The sequence below is a fragment of the Coffea arabica genome, chromosome 3e, assembly GCF_036785885.1.
Source record: "Coffea arabica cultivar ET-39 chromosome 3e, Coffea Arabica ET-39 HiFi, whole genome shotgun sequence".
Classification (NCBI taxonomy): Eukaryota; Viridiplantae; Streptophyta; class Magnoliopsida; order Gentianales; family Rubiaceae; genus Coffea; species Coffea arabica.
In genome coordinates, this window is record NC_092315.1 from 10891835 (window position 1) to 10911270 (window position 19436).

Consider the following 19436-nt stretch of genomic DNA (forward strand, 5'->3'; position numbering starts at 1 on the left):
TATTATCAAGTCGTGTTCAAGAATTTGTTGAACCAAAACCTGCTAATTATAGCAAGTTTCAAGATATATACAATGTTATAGCAAGTTTCAAGATATATAGAAATGTGACTTAAGTACCTTGTTTTTCTAAGGCTTCCAGCCTTGGCTGAGGTTGATTTTGGGGACCATTTGATCATTTCATTGTTCCGTACAAGAGTTGAGCGCCAAAGGAAGACAAATTAATACGTCAAACGGGCATACAGATGAAGTTATGGGACGATATGGGCAGACAACTGAACCATATTGGACCACATATTCTCCATGTAGCCAAATACTCACTGGTCCTTGCCTTCCATTTCAAACTTGCATTATTCTCAGTTCTCATCTATCATAATTTGATCTATTATATAGATGACGTACTATATGTTCGCTAAATGCTCAGACCGACCAATTTTGTTACGACCTTGGTTTCTTCTTCAAGGTCTCAAATGAAGCATAATCACAATATTTCGTAGCATAACAGCACCAGGCAAATTGATTTGCTAGATGTTTTGTTGATTTCTTGAAATTTCTGTTTGGCATACACATAGTAGTTGCCTTATTGGCATACTAAACAAAGCTCAATAATTCTGAGTTTCCATACTTCATTATCCAAAGAAATGAAACATGTGTAGAGTTTTGCATCCCAGTCATAATTGGAGATAATGATGACAAACCATAAAGATACCTAACATTTGGTTTGAAAAATTCAGGATTTAAAAGTTTCTCCCAGAAACTACTAAATTTTAATCCATGCACCGCACTTAGGAGTTAGGAGTATATTCAGTACATTTCATTTGAAGAGAGAAAATGTGATCAGTAGAGTTGATTTGACTGGATAATTGAGAGAGAAATTTTTTTAGGGGAATTTTTTTAAACCAAAGTACATTAGTATCTTTGATTGCGTAAAGATATCCCATTTTTCTTTCAGTATAGCTTTAGTGGTGGTGAAATTTTTTTATCTTTATGTCGCAGTACTAAATTGTAAGTGTAAGGGAAAAATCGAATGCAAGGTGGCTAGTCTGAGAAAAGAATGTGCTAATACACATTTGCAATTTTAAATGGTCAGTCATAGTTTACCCCCTGAACTAGGGGGTAATCTCATTTTACTTCCCAATATAATGGATGTTGTACTTTTTAGGGAGAATTGTAATTTTGGTCCCTAATCTATAGTGTATGCACGGAATTATCCCCAATCTATTTCAAAAATCAATTTTGGCCCCCAATCTATTCAATTTTGCGCTAAAGTGGACAATTGATGGAATCTCTTCAATTTCAATTGGAACTAAGTCACGTGAGATCACGTGTCGGCACCTAAAACCCCTTTTTCAATTTTTTATTTCTAAAACACATTTTTTCTGGTGGCTTGGCTTTTGGCATGGACACTCCTGTCCCTTCAACCAGATCAATTTCCTCCTCGACAATTCTTTTCCAATCAAAACTCTGAATTAGAGATCCCAAGGCCAAACCGACCACCCGCTGTGCTAGGCCAGAACCAGGGCAAGATCTCCTTCCCTTCCCAAATGGAATCAGCTTTGATGGCTGAACCTGCAAGCCTTCGAATCTCTCTGGCTTGAAGCTTGTTGGATCATCCCATACGTTTGGGTCCCTGTGAACTGCCCATGCATTAACTAGCAAAATTGTGCCTTCGCGGAATATTGTATCCCCCAATTTTATAGTCATCGGACGACTCATGTGGCACTAGCATTGGTGCTGTTAGGTACAACTGAAGTGTTTCTGAAATAATGTTATGAAGATAAGGAAGATTGAATAGATCATGTTCGTCGACCAATCGATCAGTCCCTACTTGGGCATCCAATTCAGCTCGAGCTTTCTCTAGCACCTCGGGATGGTTGAGCAAAAGAGACAAGGCCCATTCTATAGTCACCGATGAAGTGTCTGTTTCAGCTGTAAACATGACCTACCAATTTTAATTGAATGCTCATTCCAGTTCAACGGTGAAGAATGGCTAATAGGAAAAGAATATACTTACCAGTATAATCCCTTTGATGATTTGGTCTGTATAATCCCATTGATTTCCAATTATTATTATCCGCTCTTCTCTCTCGGCTGCTTGCTTGCTTGCTTATGAAGTAGTACTGCTGCTGCTGCTGCTGCTCCTGTTGTTTGTGCAGGAGAGTTGAACTGGGTCCGTTTCTGGCGTTGATTGCAGATTATCTCTATTACTAATGAAGGCAAGAACGAGACTTGGACTTGGAGGCCAAGCTGAGCTTCTTACTCGTGTTGTGGGTTTTGGGGATTTGAAGGCAGCGGCCAACAAGAGGAGTAATTTGGATTGTGAGATTATCCTTTGCATGTCTTTGTTTAATAAGACAAAAGGCAAGAGAAAACTGAAAATATTAAAAAACGTGTTTTAGAAATTAAAAAATTGAAAAATGGGTTTTAGGTGCCGGCACGTGATCTCACGTGACTTAATTCCGATTGAAATTGAAGAGATTCCGTCAATTGTCCACTTTAGCGCAAAATTGAATAGATTGGGGACCAAAATTGATTTTCGAAATAGATTGGGGATAATTTCGCACATACATTATAGATTGGGGACCAAAATTACAATTCTCCCTATTTTTTAACACTCTAAAAGAATGTAAAATTTTTTTTTCTTCCAATTTCCCCCTCAAAATTATTATGATGAACGGCTACTTTGGAAATCATTGGCAAAACCAATAAATGGTCAAAGTAGCAAAAATCCAGGAATTTAGTGACGGAATTTTTATATCAATGCAAGATTAAATCCGATTTTATACCCGTTGACTGCTAGTATACAGGCCAAAATCGTAATGTAGGGTATGTATCGGGTCAATCCCACGAGGAGCAAATTGAACAAGTACTAAACCCTTATTTTTCTCTATTATTTAGACGGACAAATGAATTTGAGCAGAGAAAGTATATTGCTATTGTCTACAAATCTGATCTACAAATCTAGTTTAACAAATGCTAAATGCAAATGAAGAATTTTCACTCAAGGATAAATCTAGGGATGTAGCTTCCACTTATGGCATAAATAAGACAAATGAACAGATTTACCTCTTGTTATTATTCTTGTTTAACCAGGGATTCATTTCCAATATTACCAAGTCTCATTTTCATGATGAAATGGCCTAGAGTAGTTCAGTTTTCCCTATTTTCATGGTGAAATACTACTACTACTCTGTTTTCTTTCGTGAAATGCTAAATAATCCACTTAAGTGTATCTCTATTTTTATGAACATACAACTTAAGCTCTACTCATTTGTTGCCATTGCTACTACAAATTCTCATTGAACAATAACAACTATAAACATGCTATTGGTGATCAATCAATAACAAGTAATCACAACTGCACAAGCAGACAAGTTAATACAAGATATAACAAGTGTAAATCACATTCAATTCATATAATTTAGTCATAAGTTTCATCTACTCCCTAGATTAAGAAGTTTAGCTACTCATGAATGATTTAACAATCAAACTCACAAGTTTATTAATGCAAAATATCATAAAGTACAAGTACAAGAAAGATAAAAGAAAGCTTAGCCAATTGATAGTGAAGCCCTCCAATTTCTGTTATGTTCTTGTACAAGATGATTACAAGTGAAAACTCCAAAAATGCTTCACCAAAGAACTAGAGAGAAACTAGTTACAAGTAGAGCTGTTAAGCCAAACGAGCAGCTCGAAAACTCGTTAAGGCTCGGCTCGATAAGGCTCGAGCTCGGCTCGTTAATTGAAATTAACGAGCCGAGCTCGAGCTTGAAAAATACTCGTTTAGTTATCGAGCCGAGTAAGCTCGAATTCTCTTCTTTATCGAGTAGCTCGATTGAGCTCGACAAAGAAGGGCATTTTTGTCATTTTAGCAGTCAAGGAGAAGAAATTTGGATTAGGGTTCGATATTGCATAATTTGCATCGTTTCATTTCAGCAGCCTCCCAAGTCCCAACCCATAGCCGCACCCTCCCCTGCAACCCGCAGCTGCACCCTTCCTCTCCGGCCTCCGCCGCACTCCACAGCCACTGCCAGCAACCTCCCTCTCTCCCGCAACCCGCAGCCGCACCCCTTCCTCTCCGCCGCACTCCACAGCCAGCAACCTCCCTCTCCACCGCAGCCCACAGCCGCAACCCACAGCAAGCTCTGCCTCTCCACCGCACCCCATAGCAGCAACCCACAGCCAGTGCCTCTGTTTTCTTCCAGTAACAATCGATCCACTGCCACGGCCAAACCAGTCCAATTTGACTGGTTTCTTTAATCCATCGTGATTTGTGGTAAGTGTTGTCTCTTTTCGTAGGTAAATTATCACTTCATAGATCATAACCAGATTATGTATAGCTTATTCAATTTTTTAAATGCTATATTACCAAGATGAAATTAGGCCAAAATATACTTACACCTGAAGTTTAGTACACTTTACCTGAAGGGTTAATTGTTGAGAAAGTTGCTTTGGCTGGATATGTATGTCGCAATGAGAAGCAAGAGCTTTCAGACAAGAGAATTGCATTTTTTATCTTCAAACAAATGAACAAGCATATTGGTACTGGAAGTGTATTGCTAATTGTTCCCGTAACCTCTCATTTTGTCTCCGACGGAGATTATAATTATAAATGCTCATCTCATCCATCGAGGAAGCATTTTTTGTTTGATTTTTCCCTGCTTTCTTGAACTTCATGATTTTATGGATGTATTGTAGATTTTGAATTGCTTCTACGTTGTGCTGTTCGAATGGTGATAAGTAAAAACTTGACAAACTTGATCTTTAGACATGATTTATATGCCTCATTGCCTCAGTATATTGCAACATTTATTTCGCATTCAACATGAAATAAAGGCTTCAGGGACCTCAATTTAGCAGCTGAATACATCATGGTCTATTGTTACATTCTGTGTCTCGTCCTCTTTACATTTTATTTTCTTGCAAATATTGTTAGTGTTCATTTTGTTGTGCATCCATGTTCCATAATAGTTGCCATCCTAGGCAAAACATCAGCAATGCACCAACCAAATATTTTTTATTTATTTTAATAGTACATAATTAGGATGACATTGAAATAAAAAGTGCTTGTTACCAAAAAGTGCTTTTAAATTATCAAACCTAGAGTATTTATGTTACCAAAAATTAGTCACCAAATACTCTAGAAATACTTTTAGTGATCCTCGAAAATAAATACTTTTAGTGCTTAAGAAGATTTTTTTTTCTGCTGAAATTGTTTGTTATTCGTTGCATAAATGGTACTTCAGGTTTTATTGCTAATTTGGATAAATGCATTTGTAGAAATGGTGAAAAGCAAGTTGAAAATAGTTATTAAATATCATATGGACTTGACTGCATATATTCCTGCATATGTTCCTTATGGATTTGACTCAAGTATATTTTCCCTTTTAAATAATAGGTATGTACAGTCCTCCATTTCATTCACACCAAGGATCGTCAACAAGTCCTATTATGGAGGTTGGAAATGAAGTTGTAGAACAAGAACTTGAGGTGGAGTCTAATGCTGATGAGTCATTTGCCTTTGGCTCTTATGGATGTTGCCTCGTATGGAATTAGGCTCTAGTTTGTGTATTTGTTAACTTTTATTCCTAAAGTTTGTGTTGTATGGATGTTATGGTCTTATATGTTGTTTCGGATAAAATGTGGTTAGAGTTTGTGTATTCTTGAATGAGAATGGCATTGCTTGCCAATCCTAATAATTTTTGTTGATTTTGGATAGTCTAACTCTGGACAAATTTTTGGATCTATTAAATGGAACTATACTGGAGCAGGACTTCATAATAACAGATTGCTGGACAAATATTTTGAAATCGAGCCTCGAGCCTCGAACTCGAGCTTCAAAATCGAGCCTCGAGCCTCGAACTCGAGCCTCGAGGTCGGACAGATATTTCCAACTCGAGCTCGAGCTCGTCCGAGCCTGGCTCGTTTGTGATAAACGAGTCGAGCTCGAGCTCGAGTTCGAGTCACATTTCCATTTTTCGAGTCGAGTTCGAGTGCATATCATGGCTCGTTAGCGCGATCGAGCGAGCTCGAGCCTGGCTCGAATTCTTCACGAGTCGAGCTCGACGTTCAGATACTCGGCTCGACTCGGCTCAATTAACAGCACTAGTTACAAGAAGGAAAACTAGCTACGTAAGGTCCTCTGACTTCTCCCCTGTGTTTCTGCATAAAAGGTGGTAGAAAGACATCTTTTTTTTTCATGATTCCAACAACTCAGATTTTGTAAAGAAAGTCAAAAGAAATATTGTTTTGACTTCCTTTAACTCATTTTGTCTTCTCTTTTGTTGCAGAAGCATGTGCCACCGAATTCACTCACTTAAGATAGCTGGAAAGTTGTGTGAAAAATAAGAAAAAACGGCTGTGCCACTTGCAGAAAAGAGAAGCAGATCCGAGCCTCGGATCCGAGGGGTGAAGAATGATCCGAGCTCGGATCAATGCTGATCCGAGGCCTTTCTCTGATGGATCCGAGCTCGGATCATTTGTCTTCGGATACACTACTCCAGAAGTACAGACGAGGGCTCGGATCGCCCTTTACTTACACGGATCCGAGCTCGGATCTGTGCTGATGAATTTTCAGTTTTTTTTTTTTACTTCTTCTCTTTTCTCTTCATGTTTGCTCCTAGTTTCTCTTGTACTTTATCCTCAGGACAATTCTTACAATTCCTTCATCTCGTGCATGAATTCCATATATCAATATCTTTCATAATTTCACAAAATTAACACATTAATCCTCTTACTTATCAAATTTTGAACACTTAAACATTATTTAATCAATTATCACTAAAAGAGTTCAAATATGGCTTTAATCTTCTCAAAACATACCAAAAGTTCATGCCAAACTTGTACAAAACATACGTTAAATATTCACTTATCAAATTCCCCCACACTTGAATCATTGCTTGTCTTCAAGCAATTTCACACATAACTTACCACAATGATTCAAGGGATAAAACAATATATATATACATTTGTCAAATTTAATTCCTCAAAACCTAGAAACCAATCATTGTGCCATTACTCAGATTACACTAAATACTCATAATATTCAATTAAAGAAAAATAATTATGGCTTAATTTTAACAAATTCAACTCAATCCTCATTCTGTCCTAATTCCACAAATAAGTAAATTACATAGTCAATTCTATGGCCTTCCTCATCCCATGACCATCAAAACTTAACAGTTGAGAGGGATTTATTCACACTTAATTTTATTTAAATAGTGAAAACGCCTTTTTACGCGAAAATCAACACTTTTAGGTGAAGATTTTCGGTTACTCAACATTTCACTTATTTAAATTGCTAAGCATACTCTTAATTCCAATATCTTTTTACGCGAATGTCAACATTTGTAAATGCCAACCCCCGATTACTCAGTTTGTGAATCATTGGAGTAGAAAAATAATGTCAATATATATATATATTTTTCTTTTATTTAATTTAACAATCTTTTTTTTCCCTCTAAGCATAATTAAAGGAAAAATCTGGCCTTGTCTTGACTATATCAATCACTTATTTATAAAATTAAGTAAAATGAGAAATATCATTAAACATGCAAAATTCTAAGCATAATTTTTCTTATTTAACCGAATATACTTTCTAAAATGTAAAAATCTTAATTGCATAATAATTCATTCCAAACAAAATGAGGACTAAACCTTCCCAATATACATATAACATTTTATCCAGTGGAACAATTAGGTACTTAAAATTGAACATTTTGGCCATTAATTTGAAATATTGAAAAATATTTTAGAAAAAATTTTGACAGAGTTTTCCCATAAAAATGGACAAAACTCCCTGCCAACAACCTCAATTTCAAGAAAATTAACCACATGAAAATATTTTCAAATATAATTCCAACATTTTTAAGCCATAGACAACTAAAATCATGCATTTCAAGACACAATCATCCATAAGATAAAGTAATCCCTCCCTCACACTTAAATTTGACAATGTCCTCATTGTAGAGGAAGGTAAAAGAAACTAGTACTCCCCTCAATAGAAATGGTAATGTAAATTGAAACCATTAATCCTCCTGAACATCGAAATTCTATCCAAAATGAAACAAAAGGGTACGAAAAATCATAAATAGCACAAGGTATTCCAAAAGAAAACTACAATGTTTAAACCGAACACAATAAGAGAAAAATAAAGGAACAAAAGATGTAATCAGCTAAAGATCTTCATGGCTGCTCGGAACGAGGGTCTACTGCCTCCTCAACTCCATGAGGACCTGTGATGTACCAATATTACTCTCCTCGTGGTGAGAAGGCGGAGTAGGTGACTGGCGGATATGGAAATGATCTTCGATCGCACGAAGACGGCGATCATGTCTGTCAAGTCGCTCTGTCATCATCCTCTTTGTCTGGTCAATGCGCTCGACGACTCGTGTCTCCATACAGCAAATGGCATTGAGGAGCTCTTGCCACTTGGATCGCGGTGGAGGTGGAGGTCGTGGAACGGGAGGAGAAAGAGCCTGCTGTGCCTCCGTCTCTTGAACTACTGGTTCCTGCTGAGTGTGATGTGGGGGCTGAGCAGAAGTCGAAACTTCTCAAGTGTCTCGAACCAGAGCAGCTCCAAAATCAGTAGGGATACCCAAGAACTTGAGGATTGAGGCATTGACCTCCTCGGTAACCCTAGTGACAATGGCTCGCTCGGTTCCAAGAGAAACCTTGAGCTTCTAAAAAATCAGGGAAAGCAGGCGAGGGAATCCAAAGCAGGTTTCGCCAGCTCTCATTCGAGCAGTGGTCCGCATATAGCTAATGATGATGCTAGGTAGTGGAATACCAATTTGCTGCCCACCCAAACCATGCATCATCTTATCTAGGAAGTATAGGTCACTGTTGTGAAGCTCTCGTTTTCCACTTCTTTTTGGTACCATATTGAAGGCAAAAAGAGAGAATATCAAGTGGTATCTAGGCTCGAAGGAGTCGACATATACGGTGAGCTTTTTCTAACTTTCTCGCTCCCTATATTGACCCTTTAGGCGTGCTACCGCTTCTCCCACCTACCAAGGGTCACGTGCCTTGAACTCCTTAGTCAACTGGACATCAACTCCTTCGTTTTTGAGTTTGATGAATTTTCTCACTGTATCCCGATTGAGAGCCACTCTCTTGCCTCGAACCCAGGAGACGATGAGGTTGCCACTGTGACTCTGTCTGTTTTCTACATTGGCGTAGAACTCCCGGACCAGATTGGGATAGTAATGCTTGGGTAATTGTAGTATATCCTCCCATCCGAGTCGCTTGAATGCCGTGGAGATCTTATAGTGGTCATCCACCTCCGGTGCCAAATGTTTTCCAATAATGATCTCCTTATCTAAACTGGCCTCGTACCACTGTTGATTCTCGAGTGAGGTGAATCGCGTGGTATCATAGTCAGGAAGCGGCTATTCGCGGCTAGTAGACGCGGTCTTCCGGCGAGAACGAGGTGGGGACTGAGGTGAAGGAGAGTCCTCCACTGGCGACTTCTCATGCAAGAAAGGTGTGTGTTCTTCACTCGAAAACGGCGAAGGTGTACGAATAATAGCCCTTCTTGTGCGAACCAACGTGCCTATATCAAGAACAAGATCAATGCATATTAAAAGTTTGAGAAAATTTTGGCAGAGTTTCCCCTTGTAAAAGGACGAAACTCCCTGCCAAGAATTACCAAAATTCAAGCAAATAATCTTCCTAACACCTCTCAAATCCAATTCCCACATTTAAAATGAATATTACCAACAAGGATGTCATGACATGTAGAATAAGTCCAACACTTGAGAATTAAAGCCATTTGAAAGAATGGAATAATATGTCAAAGTAAAGTAGACTATCAATGACAATGTGCTATAACATCGGATTTGGAACATTCTTGTAAAGCCACATTTCCATATGTAGTACCAAAACATCCACAATTCTCAACGTCTAGCAACATTCCCAAAGAAATACAGAACACTCCGTTATACCTACATATTAATCCCAACTTGCATACAAGTGAGTTCCAATTCTTCAAAACAATTGCAAAATAACTCAAAGAGACAAGAAATTTCAAGCAAAGCGGTTCAATGTGCTTAACTTAATCATAAACACACTATTTTACCCAATGGAATTTGCTCTAATGATAGCATATCATTTTCAATTGGTACAACAGTGATTTATACTCCTCGGAACAAGTTCATATATTTAATGAAAGCAAACATTCACAAGTCTACATCACTAAAATGCTCAAGCCCAAAAATTGAGAAAAAATCTCAAAAATATCACCAAATTCACAATTCTCTCAAAAATAAGCATGGCAATAGTTGTGACAATCTATTTAAGCACAATGTAGCACAAATGTATCAAGAAATTTCAACTTATTAGCAATTACCAGAATATGCCCAAAAATAGAAAAATGTAAAATTGGGAATTATAAAATCTCAAAGAAAATGACAAATTGTTACCTCAAACGCGTGGATTAATGGTGGAGGATGATAATGATGCAAAAGTGATGAAGAAACAAGCCCAAATTCACCACGAAATGGAAGAATTACAGTGCGGCCCTAATTCTAGTTTTGGAGATGAAACCCCCTCAAATTGATGTTTTTACAATGAAATTGTTTAGGGTTTATGATCATAAGAAGTTGGGAGATGTTTTAATGGTGAAATGTTGAATAATTACTGGATGAAATGGAAGATTGGAGGAAGGGATTAGGGTTTCGGTTAGAAAAGGGAAAATGAAAGCTGGAAAATGAGGAACCGAGGCTGTGGTTCTGCTCATATCGCGAACCGATCCGAGCTCGGATCGTTTCTGGAAGCCATCGGATCCGACAGAGTTCGGATCCGCTACTCCAGATGTTTAGCCGATCCCTCGAATCCAACTGGGTTTTGTTGGATCCGAGATCGGATCCCCTATTTTTGATTTTTGATTTTCAAAGGATCCGAGTTCGGATCCGTCTGGGTTTTCTGAATCCGCGCTCGGATCATCACAATTCTGCATTAATTGCAGAAACTGTAATTTTTCAAACTTTTTTTCCCTTTTTCGTCCAATTCCAAAACACACTTTGGATAAACTTTTTATCAATTCCAACCTTCCACGCACATGTAATATACCATAAACACAATATCCAACCTTTCAAAACACATCAAACACATCTACGTTCCAAATCGAGGGGTGAGATTCTTTGATCATTTTTGCATTTTTACACCAAAATGGCACTTTTGGGTATTAAATGCACATCAAATGAGTCCATGAGCATTTATAAACATGTTATCATGAAAACTCACTTGAATATACTTGAAATGCACACTGTATATATGAATGGTAATTCTAAACACTTAAAGTACAATTTGGTAAGAAAACCTCCCTTTTTACACTTGTTCTTCAATTGTGCCTCCAAAATGGATGATGAAACTCCGGTACCTCCTACAAACAAGTGAAATATGTCTAATTAGTCAATTAAATCACACCAAAGTATAAGAAACATATAAAAACACACAACTACAATATTATTATTGGGTTGCCTCCCAACAAGCGTTTTTGTTTATAGTCGTTGGCTCGACTCAAAAAGTTGAATCATTTTAGAACATTAAGGAGCGATTTTCTTCCCATGGGTCGAAACTCCCGAGCCAATCTACCATGTGGTGAGCCATGTATTGATTTCCATAGTCCAATTTCCTCAAATGCCAAGAAGGAGTATTAGACTTATCATAGAAAGACTCGACTTTACCTTGGAGTGGAGTTTGCTTGTCCTTTTCGAGTTGGCTCAACTTTTCTCCACTTTCTTCATGGAATGGCGAATTTATTAAGCCAACTTCCATCCTTATCTTCTCCTCCCTTGCTCCTACACCATGAAAGTTAGTACCAAGGACATTTATATATTTAACTTCTTTGTTCCTTTCTTGGTTAATCTTTTCATCACATGGCATATTAGAAACAAGAGCAGTAGGCTCTATACTCCTTTCTTTATTATCCAAAATGAATTCCAATTCCTCACCATTAACCCGTAATATAAGCTTACCTTTTTCCACATCAATTATAGTTCATGCGGTGGCTAAAAACGGTCGTCCTAGAATAATTGGCATTCTCACATCTTCCTCAATATCTAAGACAACAAAATCCACAGGTATTATAGATTGTCTTACCTTTATGAGCACATTTTCCAAAATACCCATTGGATGTGTGATTGACCGATCTGCCAATTGCAATGTGATATTGGTAGTTTTTAGCTCTTGAAGTCCCAGCCTCCGGCAACCGATAGTGGCAAGAATAACACACTTGCACCTAAATCACATAAAGCATTAGAAAAATGCAATTGACCAATTGTGCAAGGAATAGAAAAGCTTCCCGGATCTTTCAATTTAGGAGGGAGTTTGTTTTTAATCAATACACTACACTCTTTCGTTAATGCTATCATATCATTATCTACAATTTTTCTCTTTCTTGACATAATGTCTTTCAAGAAACGTGCATAAGAGGGAATCTGTGTTATAGCATCAATGAAAGAAATGTTAATGTGCAATTGTTTAAACATTTTGAAGAACTTTTCAAACTCCCGATCCTGTCCATCTTTCTTCAACCTGTGAGAAAAAGGAATCACATTAGAATTTAACTGAGAATTTAATTTGGGAGGAAGTGCATCAATATCAATGACAACATGATCATTTCGGCTTTCTTTCTCCCCTTCGATTGATTGCTCCTTGTCTTTTTCACCACCTGAATTTCCAAAATTAGGTCCTTCAACCGTTTTACTGCTTCTAAGAATGATTGCATTGACATGGTCTCTCGGATTCACTTCAGTCTTACTAGGTAAATTTTCTTGGTTGCGATTGTTAACCGCATTTGCTATTTGCCCTAATTGGACCTCAACATTCCTGTACATATTGGTGAGTTGGTCCATCCTTCCTTCAATTCTTTCTAACCGTTGAGTAGTGACACTGGCTAACTTTTCAATTTTATCATTTGATACATTTGCTAGCTTCTCAATTGCTAATTCCCAAGCTGGTTTAGACTCCGAAAATGGTTGCTTCGGTTGAAAATCCGGTGGATTAACTGGTCTTTGATGGTTCCCTTGATCCTTCCATCCAAAATTCGGGTGATTACGCCATCCTGGATTGTAGGTATTGGAGTATGGATTATTTTGGGGTGGACGGTTGTAATTGTTGAGATATTGAACCTGTTCGCTGCTAGAACACATAGAATCATCATGATCTCCGCCGCAAGTAGTACAGCATGCAACAACTACTTCTTGATTAGAGTTAGAACCAACGTGCCTATTAAGTATCTTAACCACATTATCCATTTTTGCACTTAACATATTCAAGGTATCTACTTCAAGCATACCTACGGTTCTCCTTGTATTACCTCGTTCGTTTGCCCATTGGTACTCCTCCCGCTGCCGCATCTACATGCGTCTTTGTTGGATAGGTGAGACCATTGTAAAATATTTGGACTACTAGCCAATCTGGTAGACCATGATGAGGACATCTTTGTTGCAATTTCCGATAGCGCTCCCAAGTTTCATACAATGTCTCTCCTTTCTGTTGAGAGAAACTAGTTATATCCATTCTGAGTTTAGCAGTTTTTTCAGGTGGAAAGAATTTATTAAGAAAATCCTTAGCTAATTCAGCCCAAGTTGTAAAAGTGTTACGAGGATGAGATTGTAGCCAAACTTTGGCCTTGTCCCTTAGCGAAAATGGAAACAATCGAAGTTTAATTGCATCATCACTAACACCATTAAATTTAATTGTATCACAGATTTCAAGAAATTTTGACAAGTGAGAATTTGGATCTTCGGTAGCATTACCTCTATATTGAGATTGTTGTACCATTCGAATCAGTGATGGTTTAATCTCAAAATTATTGACATTTACCGTTGGCCTTAAATGCTAGTTTAAGAACCTTGTGTTTCCGGTAAAACAAAATCTCGTAGAATTCACCTATTTGGTTCATTTTCCGCCATTTCTTCTTCAAATGGTAATTCTATCAAGATTTCTTCTATCGGCTGCCAAACCTCTTGTTCCTCTTGATGTGGTGTATTCCTCCTTTGTCTCCGTAGTGTCCTCTCAATTTCAGGATCGAAAAGTTCAACTTCTCGATTTGATCGGTGCATACACTACAAATAAAAACAAGAGAAATTTTACAGTTTTAATTATTAAAATCAACTATAAACAACTTGAATAAAAACAATGAAAATATCTACATTAATAGAGATGATTAGGCCCTAATATTGCCGCTCCCAAGCAACGACGCCAAAAACTCGATGGAATTTTTATATCAATGCAAGTTTAAATCCGATTTTATACTCGTTGACTGCAAGTATACAGGCCGAAATCGTAATGTAGGATATGTATCGGGTCGATCCTACGATGAGCAAATTGAACAAGTACTAAGCCCTTATTTTTCTCTATTATTTAGACTTACAAATGAATTTGAGCAGAGAAAGTATATTGCTATTGTCTACAAATCTGATCTACAAATCTAGTTTAACAAATGCTAAATGCAAATGAAGAATTTTCACTCAAGAATAAATCTAGGGATGTAGCTTCCACTTATGGTATAAATAAGACAAATGAACAGATTTACCTCTTGTTATTATTCTTGTTTAACCAGGGATTCATTTCTAATATTACCAAGTCTCATTCTCATGATGAAATGGTCTAGAGTAGTTCAATTTTCCCTATTTTCATGGTGAAATACTACTACTACTCTGTTTTCTTTCATGAAATGCTAAGTAATCCACTTAAGTGTATCTCTATTTTCATGAACATACAACTTAAGTTCTACTCATGTGTTTCCATTGTTACTACCAATTCTCATTGAACAATAACAACTATAAACATGCTATTGGTGATCAATCAATAACAAGTAATCACAACTGCACAAGTAGACAAGTTAATACAAGATATAACAAGTGTAAATCACACTCAATTCATATCATTTAACCATAAGTTTCATCTACTCCTTAGATTAAGAAGTTTAACTACTCATGAATGATTTAACAATCAAACTCACAAGTTTATTAATGCAAAACATCATAAAGTACAAGTACAAGAAAGATAAAAGAAAGCTTAGCCAATTAATAGTGAAGCCCTCCAATTTCTGCTATGTTTTTGTACAAGATGATTACAAGTGAAAACTCCAAAAAATGCTTCACCAAAGAACTAGAGAGAAACTAGTTATAAGAAGGAAAACTAGCTACGTAAGGTCCTCTAGCTTCTCCCCTGTGTTTCTGCATAAAAGGTGGTAGAAAGACACCTTTTTTTTTCTTCATGATTCCAACAACTCAGATTTTGTAAAGAAAGTCAAAAGAAATATTGTTTTGACTTTCTTTAACTCATTTTGTCTTCCCTTTTGTTGCAGAAGCATGTGCCACTGAATTCACTCACTTAAGATAGCTGGAAAGTTGTGTGAAAAGTGAGAAAAAATGGTTGTGCCACTTGCAGAAAAGAGAAGCAGATCCGAACCTCGGATCCGAGGGGTGAAGAATGATCCGAGCTCGGATCAAAGCTGATCCAAGGCCTTTCTCTTATGGATCCAAGCTCGGATCGTTTGTCCTCGGATACATTACTCCAGAAGTACAGACGAGGGCTCGGATCGCCCTTTACTCGTACGGATCCGAGCTCGGATCTGTGCTGATGAATTTTCAGTTTTTTTTTTAACTTTTTCTCTTTTCTCTTCATGTTTGCTCCTAGTTTCTCTTGTACTTTATCCTCAGGACAATTCTTAGAATTCCTTCATCTCGTGCATGAATTCCATATATCAATATCCTTCATAATTTTACAAAATTAACACATTAATCCTCTTACTTATCAAATTTTGAGCACTTAAACAATATTTAATCAATTATCACCAAAAGAGTTCAAATATGGCTTTAATCTTCTCAAAACATACCAAAAGTTCATGCCAAACTTGTACAAAATATACGTTAAATATTCACTTATCATTTAGCAATAAACTTAACATTCTTTAAAACCAACAAGTAAAACATAAGGGGGAAAAGAAACAAGTATAACATAAACTGCAACCTCACAACTAAAACTCTCGAGAGAATTCCAATAATGATCAGCAGCCCTTCTTTCATTGATTTACTGATGATACCGTAAGAACATGGCCTAATATTGAGTAATAGAGTGTTAAACAGGCTTTATACTAATTTCTATAGATGCCTCTCCTTATTCGATCCTATTTCTTGTTTCTGTTGTTGTTTCTTTGCACATTGTATCACCTGAGTGTTCTGGCCATGCATCACAGTAACATTGGCATTTTAGTCATTAAATCACTTTTTTTTTATTGGTGTTGATAAATTAGTTAATATCTAGTGTTAACGAGGACAAGATTGTATAATTTTTTCATTCTAGAGGGAAAAGTATGATCACAAACTCTACTCCAAGGGAGCAAAATATTATTAATCCTTATTAAAACTAGTAATAAAAAGTCACAGGTTCCAAACTGAGCAAATTGAAAATTTTAAATTCTTCAATGGCTTCTTTTACACAAATGCAGAATGTGCATACTAAAGTTAAGAAAAAAAAAGTATGAATTTGCCACTTTTTGGCTGAATTTGAGTAGCTTTGCAAACATATTCGTGATTACATTGAGTAGCGACACGATTTGTCTTGAAGATTTATATGTAACAAGTGCACAAATATTTTTGACATCTGTATACATGTTTCTTTTTCAACAGTCGAAATTACTGAAAACACCCAACAAAGTTAAATGAACACTCGGAGGTAATAGAAATCCTGGTGCAAGCACAATCTAAGGTAGAACCCACAAACCAATACCATCCAGCCAATTGGTAACTGGAAGTGCGGTTGAGGACTTTAAATCCAGGGTAACTACCCCACAATCTATCGATGTGGGATGGATGACCCACCCCCGCCCCGAGCACTCTGTATACATGTTTCTAGTGTATGTGATAAAAGTCACAGACAATTAATTGGATACTTTAACTTCCTACTAGTAGTACTAGTGATGTACGTCCATTCATGAATCCTGCCATTATACATGGGCCATAGATATTGATCACATGGTTGACTATCTCCCTCCATGGATTTGAATAATGCCACTAGAATATAAAATCCAAACAGAATATCCAAGTTGTGATAAGTTGGATATTCTATCAAATATTGCAGCCATCTTCAGCTGCCAACTAAATTATGGGGTGGACACATTTCCATGCATATTTTTATCTCTCCCTCTTTGAGAACCATGTTACGTAAATCTACCTATAAATAGCTCTGTTTTTAAACTCGGACAAGATCAGCCGGTCCGACCGATCGAACCGGGAACCAGCCAACTGTTCGATCCGAATTAACTCTAAAAATCGGATATTTTAAAACTCGATCAAACCAAGTCAAAAATCGAGTTTGACCCGGTTTGACCGGAAAAATAAGAACCTGGTGTAGAGGACCTGCCAAACCCAAAGCCGTTGACCATGTGCCACGTTTGCAGTCAATACACTCGGGTTCTGCCATCCACCACCGCGCCGGTCCATCCCACCAACAAGAATCAATCAAGTGACTTTTTTTTTTTTACTTTTTTTTAAAGGCAAAATATTTTTAATATTATGTTTTGACCCCTAGGTTGTTAAAAATTATTAATATACCTCAAATATTTCATACTTTATAATTGTTGTCTTAAAGTTTGGTGTTATTTTTCAATTAAGTTCATAATTTTAATTCTAAACTTATTAATGCTCATTAAAGAATATAAATTGCTACTTGATTGTTCTAATTTCTTTGTATTTTCTTGTTAAATATATTTGAAACATCAAATATATATTTGAATATACCTTTATTAATATTAACATGTTATTTGGTATTTTACATATAATATTTTAATTTTTAAATAATTTTTATTTATGACGTCATCCGGTTCAACCCTGATCGAATCTGGTTGAACCTATTGACCCCTGACCCCTGAGCTCGACTGAGTTGATACCCAGTCCGATTCTGAAAACATAGATAAATAGAGAAGAGAATGCTCCAGCCTCCTCATCCTTCTCATTGTTCTCAATACCAGTTCATAAACCAAGGTGTGTGAGGAAAACAAAAATGGGTTCCAAGGCAATTCTCTTCCTATGCCTTTTGGTGGTAGTTCTGATGATTGCTTCAGAGGTGACAGCCAGGGATTTGGCCGAAAATTGTAAGTTATTCATTCAAGAACTTATTCTTTCCTTTTTCAACAAGCTTATACCTACAAAATATAGACATTTTTGCATAACATAATTTACTCTAAGACGGTTTTTTTTCCTGCTAAAATGCATGCACTAACTAATAATTCTGCACACGATCCTGTGACGATTTGCAGCCAATGCTGCAGAGAAGAGTACTAATGGCCTGGAAGAATCCAAATACCCTGGTGGTGGATATGGAGGGTACCCTGGAGGTGGATATGGCGGTTACCCAGATGGTGGTTATGGTGGCGGTCGTGGTGGTTATGGTGGTGGTGGCCGTGGTGGCAGATGCCGCTATGGTTGCTGTGGCCCGAGGTTATTATGGGTGCAGGTGTTGTACATTTGCTGGTGAGGCTGTGGATGCTAAGCCAGAAACTGAACCGCAAAACTAACATCCAGCTCTTATGCATCCTGATGCTTCAATGCCTTTGGAGCAAATTAAGAGCCTATATGTACAAAAACTATGTACTGTGTTATGAAAATAAGAACTTAATCAGTGGTATCCATTCACCATTAGATGAATTATTGCATATAATGATGTACTTTTTTCTACTTCAATAGGATGAAAGTGAAATCTTATGCGTGCTTCAATTTTGAACAGCTAGCACTTCTACTTGGATTCACTCACATGCATCATTGTGTAAAGTATACCCATAATTGTTCAAGTAGTATTTGCTTAGAAATTCTTTAACACTTTGAGATTTCACCTAGAGATTCCGAAAACCTACATTAAGTTTTGACTCCTTTCAGACAGGAAAAAGAAACGATAAAAAAGGTAAAGGTCGGTTTATGATCGATCATTTACGAGTAGAACTAGAGACAGTTGTGTGCAACAAACTTCAAGCAATGAACAAAGTTATGTCCTCTGAATTTATTTACTATATTGTGTTATTAAAGCTTATGAAATTAGATAGTCATGTGACTGATATTGAAAAACGACAAACTACAATCAATTAAAGGACCCCGTTGTAGTAGGGCCAATCTACGGATGCCACGTGTCAGTTTGGATTGGGTGATCTGTCAGCTCGGACAGATCAGTTCGGGTGTAAGGGGCGCCAGTTCAGCCGTGGCCGCCGCCTCTCAGCGGGATGGGCCTCGTGGGCCGCGACCCCCGAACCTTTCGGAGTTGGCAGGCGAAACCCTAGAAAGACCCCCTCTCTACTAGGACTCATGGTCCTATAAGGAAACTACTATCCACAAGCTTATAAATACAGCACCACAAGGCAGCACAAGGTATGCTATCTACAGTACTCTATACGGTTACTCTACTCACAAGCTCTTACTGACTTGATCGTCGGAGCT

The 19436-nt window shown here is 37.3% G+C and overlaps 1 long non-coding RNA gene and 1 other non-coding gene across 2 annotated transcripts; both read left to right on the top strand.

The window, feature by feature from the left end:
• The first annotated feature begins 13423 nt into the window (after positions 1 to 13423).
• LOC113738300 (small nucleolar RNA R71) lies at positions 13424 to 13530 on the top strand. Its single transcript, XR_003460086.1, has one exon. It is a non-coding gene; the product is annotated as a small nucleolar RNA R71 (small nucleolar RNA).
• Positions 13531 to 17978: 4448 nt separating this feature from the next.
• LOC113736442 (uncharacterized) lies at positions 17979 to 18349 on the top strand. The gene is made up of 2 exons (XR_011842223.1): positions 17979 to 18103; positions 18269 to 18349. It is a non-coding gene; the product is annotated as an uncharacterized lncRNA (long non-coding RNA).
• Positions 18350 to 19436: the final 1087 nt, after the last annotated feature.